Source organism: Phyllostomus discolor, chromosome 15 (genome assembly GCF_004126475.2).
Source record: "Phyllostomus discolor isolate MPI-MPIP mPhyDis1 chromosome 15, mPhyDis1.pri.v3, whole genome shotgun sequence".
In the NCBI taxonomy this organism is placed as follows: domain Eukaryota; kingdom Metazoa; phylum Chordata; class Mammalia; order Chiroptera; family Phyllostomidae; genus Phyllostomus; species Phyllostomus discolor.
The window spans coordinates 16,815,731-16,822,947 of NC_040917.2; the positions used below are offsets into that span (position 1 = coordinate 16,815,731).

Sequence of the window (7,217 nt, forward strand, 5' to 3'; positions counted from 1 at the left end):
GGGCAGCCCCTCTGAGAGGGTCATCGGCTTTGCAGGTGCAGAGCGAGTAGTCTGGGCATGAAGGCATTCAAGGATCTGTTAAGGGCTTGTAAAAGGACATCGGTGCCGGTGAAGTGCTGACCCTTGTGGGATAATTAGGGATATTTTTCTTGCCTCAGTGGGGCCTATTTCCTCAAGGCCGCGGAAACACTTCCCGGTCACAGCAGATGTCCTGACCACAGAAGGGCAAAATGACCAGCAAAGGTGTGAGTGTGTTTTTCCAGACCTAACATCTTGCAAGCCACGATAGAGAGTCTCACAACTGCATCGGTCCCAAAGCTAACTCAATTTAAGAAACACATTCGTTCTCTGGTTCTTCATGGGGTTTGAAATTATGTTGGAGATACTTAATTTTATTTCAACTAATGCCATGCTTACTGCCTGCCAGGCACAGTACCGGCTGGGGGAGCCCCCGGTGCCTCTGTCTACTACAGTTTACCTGGTTAAAAATGAACCTGAAGTCAAGGTCACAGGCCCGGGACTCCCTAAACCTGCACCACCCAACAGAGAAATATGACAGCTACAAATGGGAGCCACCCATGTAATTGAAAAATTTCTAGCGGTCACATTTAAGAAAGAGGTAAAATTAATGTAATTATATATTTTATTTAATTCACTGTATCTATAATATTAACATTTCAACATATTACCAATTTAACAATGGGGTAGTTTACATCTTTTTTTTTGAACTGAGTTTTCTGAGTATTTACTCTTTCTGCACATCCCACCCCGGATTAGCTACATTTCAGGCACCCACTGCCCACACATGGCTGGTAGCTACTTTTTACAGAGAGTCCTTTGTCTAGCCCTAGCCCTGAGGTGTGGGAAAAGAAATCGTGGGTGGGGAACCTTTATGCATTCAGACTGTAGAGTCTTATGACTCTATAGTCATGTGCATTCTGGAGTTCTGGGGCACCCCTCCAATCCCCCTCCCTGCAAACACACACAGCAACAGAGAAATGAATGAGACGGGCTTCCAACACTGGCTTCGCCAGGGCAGTTTATTTTGGGGAATGTCTCCCCCTCCTTGTGGAAGCCAGCAGGACCCGTTATCGCGTCTGGGCTCTGAGGCCAGAGTTGCCACGTGGCAATCGCAGAGCGCTTTCTTCCGGGCCATGCTGGCCACGCTGGCCACGCTGGCCACACTCCCTACAGGCTCACTGGCTCGCCTGGTAAGACGCGAGTGGGAACCGGTCCCAGAGCGCCCTCCTCTGGCCGCGCGGCAGAACTGCAGGCGCGGCGTCCCCTCCGCCCACCGGTCCGCGCTGGCGTGCCCGGGAGGGGACGCCTTTTCGTTTTTTCACTTTCGGCCGCGCACTGCCCGGCTGGCGTTTCCGAGGCGGTGCAAACGAGCTCCGGGAGCCTCCCGCTTCCCTTTCCCGTGCTCGGGCCCGCAGGTGCCGACAGCGCCGGCGGGGGCGGGGGGGGGGGGAGCGGGGTGCCGAAGATGGCTTTTTTATTTTTATTTTTTTCTCCGGTCTTTGTTGCAGTCCAGGATTTTCTCTTCCGGATCACATCTAAAGCACAGTAAGGATGCCCATCAATTTGCGTTTCAGGAGGCGTAACCTTCTATCTTGCCGGGTAACGTTTTCAGGGATGACTTTTCCCTTTTGGAGTCGCTATTCCGTATTTACGCCGGATAATTAAAAAAAGAAAAAAAAAAAAAAAAAAAAAAAAAAACAATGCTCAAAGGAGGCCCCAGCGAGGATCGAACTCGCGACCCCTGGTTTACAAGACCAGTGCTCTAACCACTGAGCTATGGAGCCCACTTGTTACCTTGGATACTGTAATCCAAGGACATTGGAAGCAACCTTGCTTTAGCTGGCAGGCTGGGAGAATAACTGACCTTAGGCATCCCACATCCATGATGATTCTTATAAAGACTAAGAAATACCAGAGAAAAAATGCCTACAACATCAGCAGGAGAAACCCAAATCTCAAAAATCTTACGGCTAGGTCACACAACACTAAGTCATGGGTGAGTTACGCCTACAGACAAAGGCTGGAAGGGAAAATGCGGGAAGGAAACGCGGCCCCTTTAGGTCTCGGAGAAGCCTCCAACCTGTGGTTTCTGGGACGATCTGTAGCAACTTTAGTTCTTGTAGTTCTTGAAGGTAGGGGGCGTCTCTGGCCCTCATAAATAAACTATTGGCTGTGGAGGAGTTCATTGCTTCAACGCACACTTACTGAGAACTCGTGTACTGCTAGACCTCGGGGAGAAAGGAAGGCTCGTCCCCGCTCTGTAAAAGAAGGGTCGGGATCATGAAACTGTGGGTGCCTCTTGTCTTCTGCTTAATGAACGAGGTACCGCAGGAGTGACGTTACGGCCGCGCCTGGACCCGCTGTGCACGAGGCGAGGATGAAGAAGAGCGTGTGCTCCCAGTGCCCCCCGGGCCTCTCTGCTTTGCCTCCCTCACGTGTCTGCTCACACTCACTCTCCCAAGGAGGCCTTTGTGGACTCCTGGTTTAAAGCTGCACCACCCTCCTTACCTGCTCCCTCCTACCCCGTCCTCCTGAACCAAGGTATTCCTGCCAGGTGACACGCTTATTAATTATGTTTACTATTCTTTTCTGTCTCTGCCTGTGAGAATGGCAGCTCCCTGAGGCCAGGGGTGTCTGCTTCACTCCCTGCTGTATGTGCAGCACCTGGGAGAGGGTGCAGCCCGCAGCAGGTGCTCAGCGCAGGCCGAGTGAATGGCACCGATGACGTCATCCCGTGGCTTTGTAAACCCAATGCAGATTCACACGTGGAAGTGGCAGCGATTAGTGGCTTCAGGAAACGTAGAGTGTGTGTGTTCAGGTACAGGAGATTCCACGCGAACAAGACGTGTGTAATGCCTACCCTCCAGGTTCCATTTAGGGTTAGAGAGGGGGGATGAACACCCAGCGCCACGCTCTCCGTGTTCAGCGAGGCTGGTCACGTGGTGCAGGAGTTCGAACTCATCCGCTTGCCCCCGAGTGAGGAAGCCGGGAGGGACCCAGGACACACAGCAGGGGCTCAGAACCCGGGATGCTGGGGTCAGGGGCTCTGGTCCCAGCTGACCCTCTCCTCCCGTTTGCCCGGATCTTTGGTGGTGGGGACTGTCGGGTTCTCCAGAATGACTTAGGGCACAAAGGCCTTCTCATCACCCCGGATGGGCAGATGTGTCCCTTGGGAAGTGGGCCGTGACCGTCTGAGTTCCCGGGGAGGGGGGCAGCAGTGAGCTACTCCCCACCCTACGAGGGCCCAAGGGAACACAGCCACTTACTGGCACTGGCAATAAAGCTCACCTCCTGGATTCCGGTTCTGTCTCACACCAAATAGCTCTTTCATGGATGTGCCTCATAAACATTTATTTTTTTTTACATTCCCACAACTTCATTTCCTCCCCTCTGGCAACCGTCAGCTTGTCCTCTCTATTTCTGAGTCTGTTTCAGTTTTGCTTTGTTTACTTATTATTATTATTAGATTCCACAGATAAGTGAGATCATATGGTATTTGTCTTTTTCTGTACAAGTTATCTATCACACTTAGCATAATACCCTCTAGGTCCATCCGTGTTGTCGCAAATGGCAAGATGCCATTCTTTTTCATTGCCGAATAATATTCCAGTGTATATACTATGTACCGCATACTCTCTGTCTACTTGTCTATTGATGGAATCTAGGTTATTTCCCTATCTTGGCTATTCGTGCTAATGTTGCAGTGAACATAGGGCTGCATATATCTTTTCAAATGAGCGTTTTTGTTTTCTTCGGATAAATACCCAGAAATGGGATTGCTGGGTCCTATGGCAGCTGTATTTTTAAGTTTTTGAGCAACGTCTATACTATTTTCCACCGTGGCTGTACCCGTGTGCATTCCCATTAGCAGTGCACAAGGGTTCTCCTTTCTCCACATCCTCGCCAGCACTGGTTATTTCTTTCTTTATTGACGAGAGCCATTCTGACAGGTGTGAGGTGGGAGCTCGTTGTGGTTTTAAGTGGCATTCCCTGATGATTATTGATGTTGAGCATCTTTTTATATATCTGCTGGCCGTCTGCAATGTCCTCTTGGGAGAAATAGAAATGTCTATTCAGGGACTCTGCCCGTTTTTAAATTGGATTTTTTTCGATGTTACGTTGTATGAGTCTGTTATATATTTTGGACATTAACCCCTTATTGGATGTATCATTTGTGAGTATCTTCTCCAACTCAGTAGGTTTTCTTTTTTTTTTTTTTTATGGTTTCCTTCACTGTGCAAAAACTGTTCTGTTTGATGTGGTCCCATTTGTTTATTTTTCCTTGTGTTTTCCTTGGTTGGGGAGACATATCAGAAAAGATATTGTGATGTCAGAGTTCACTGCCTATGTTTTTTTCTAGAAGTTTTATGGTTTCAGATCTAACACTTAAGTGTTTCATGCATTTTGGGTTTATTTTTGTATATAGTGTAAGGAAGCAGCCCAGTCTCATTTGTTTGCATGTGCCTGTCCACTTCTTGAAGAAACTGTCTCTACCCCATTGTATCTATCTTTGCCTCCTCTGTCATGTGCTAATGGACTGTGTAAGTGAGGATTTGTTTCTAGGCTCTTTGTTCTAGTCCACTAATCTATACATTTGTTTTTATGTCAGTGCCATACTGTTTTGATGATTGGAACTTCATAGTATAGTGGGATATTAGGAAGCATGATGCCTCCCATTTTGTTCTTTCTCAAGATTTCTTTGGCTATTCGGGGTCTTTTGTGGTTCCATACAAACTTTAGGGTTAGTTGTTCTAATTCTGAGAAGCATGCCACTGGTACCTGACTAGGGATTGCATTGAATCTGTGTATTGCTTTAGGTAGGAAGGATGTTTTGATGACATTAATCCTTTCCACCCATGAGCAAGGTATGTCCTTCCATTCACCTGTATCTTGTTCAATTTCTTTCTTCAGTGTCTTACAGTTTTCAGAGTATAGCTCTCTCATCTCTTTGGTTAAATTTACTTACAGGTATTTTATACTTTTTGATGCAATTATAAATGGGATAGCTTTTAAAATTTCTTTTTTTTAATCATTCATTATTGGTGTATAGAAACACAACAGATTTCTGTATACTGATTCTGTATCCTGCAACTTCACCCAAGTCCTTTATTATAGCTAATACATTTTTTTTTTGTGTGGAGTCTTTAGGGTTTTTATGTTTTGTTTATTTATATATTTTTAAAAAGATTTTTATTTATTTATTTTTGGAGAGAGTGGAAGGGAGGGGGAGAGAGAGGGAGAGAAATATCAATGTGTGGTTGCCTCTCATGCGCCCCATACTGGCGACCTGGCCTATAACCCAGGCATGTGCCCTAGGCTGGGAATCGAACTGCTGACCCTTTGGTACACAGGCTGACACTCAATCCGCTGAGGCACACCAGCCAGGGCAGGGTTTTAAAAAAGATATATAGTATCATGCCATCTGCAAATAATGAGAGTTTTATTTCTTCCTTTGTGATTTGGGTGGTTTTTGTTTCTTTGTCTTGTTCTGCTTGCTGTGGCTAGGACTTCCGGTGCAATATTGAATAGAAATGGTGATGGTGGGCATCCTCGTTTTGTTCCTAATCTTAGAGAAAAGACTTTCAGCTTTTCACTACTGAGGATGATGTTAACTTGGCTTGCCATGTATGGCCTTTCTTATGTTGAGACATGTTTTTCTATACCCATGTTGTTGAGAACTTTTTCATAAGAGGACGTTTGAATTTTGTCAAATGCTTTCTCTGTCTCTATTGAGATGGTCATATGGTTTTTGTCCTTTATTTTATTAATATGAAGCATCACCTTGATTGATTCATGGATGTTGAACCATCCTTGCATTCCTGGGATGAATCCCACTTGGTCACGGTGTGTGTAATCCCTTTAATGTATTGTTGAATCTGGTTTGCTAATATTTTGTTGAGAATCTTTGCATCTGTGTTCATCAAGGATGTTGGCCTATAATTTTTCTCGGAGTGTTTTTATCTGGTTTAGGTACTAGGCTATGGCTGGCTTTGTAAAATGAGATTGGAAGTATTCTCTCCTCTTCAATTTTTTGAAATAGTTTGAGAAGCACAGGTATTAATTCTAATTGGATGTTAGACAGAGTTCACCTGTGAAGCCATCTGGTCCTGGACTTCTGTTTCTTGGCAATTATTTTGATCACTGCTTCAGTTTCATGGCCAGTGATTGGTCTGTTTAGACTTGGTGTTTCTTCCTGGCTCAGTCTTGGAGGTCATATTTTTTCTAAACATTTATCCATTTCTTTTAGATGGTCAGGTTTGATGGCATATAATTGTTTATTGTATTCTGTTGTGATTCTCTGTATTTCTGTGGTGTTGGTTGTAATTTCTCTTCATTTATGGTTTTGTTCATTTGTTATCTCTTTATTTTTTCTTGATGATTTTGGCTAAAGGTTTGTCTATTCATTTTACCTTTTCTAAGAACCAGCTTTTAGTTCTGTCAGTCTTTTCTATTGTTTTAATTTCTATTTTGTTTATTTCTGCTCTGATTTTAATGATTTCCTTTGTTCCACTTACTTTGGGTTTTGTTTCTCCTTTTTCTTGTTCCTTTAGGTACAGAGTTAGATTGTGTATTTGGGATTATTTTTTTGTGTGTGTTTCTTGAGGTAAGGCTTGCTTAGTTATGAACTTCCCCCTCTTAGAACTGCTTTTGCTCCATGCCATACATTTTGAAAAGTTATGTTTTTATTTTCATTTGTTTCCAGGTAGTTTTTGATTTTTTGTTTGATTTCTTCTTTGTTCTTATTAATCAGCACTAGCTGATTAGTAACATGTTGGTTAATCTTCACATATGTGTGAGGGTTTTTTTTTTCCAGTTTTCTTCCCACGATTGATTTCTAGTTTCACGCCACTGTGGTTGGCAAAGATGCTTGATATAATTTCAACCTTCTTGAGTTTATAGAGGCTTGTTTTGTGTGACCTAATGAGTGCTTTACCCTGGGGAATGTTTCATGTACACTTGGGAAAAATGCGTACGTTTCAGTTTTGGGGATTACATTTCTACGAAGTCGGTCTCGTGTAGTGTGGAACCGTGGTTCCCAGGCCGGGGTCCGGGAACTGGGAGTGTAGACGTCTCGGTTTCCTCCTTTGTCTAATGCAAACAATGATAACGAGAACGGTGCTGACAATGACGATACCGTCATCACCTGGGCCTGCTTGGGACGAAGACGCGTGCAAACACTTCACACAGGGCCTGGC

The 7,217-nt window shown here is 44.8% G+C and overlaps 1 non-coding gene across 1 annotated transcript; it reads right to left on the reverse strand.

The window, feature by feature from the left end:
• Positions 1–1,732: 1,732 nt before the first annotated feature.
• TRNAT-UGU lies at positions 1,733–1,805 on the reverse strand. The gene has a single exon. It is a non-coding gene; the product is annotated as a tRNA-Thr (tRNA).
• Positions 1,806–7,217: the final 5,412 nt, after the last annotated feature.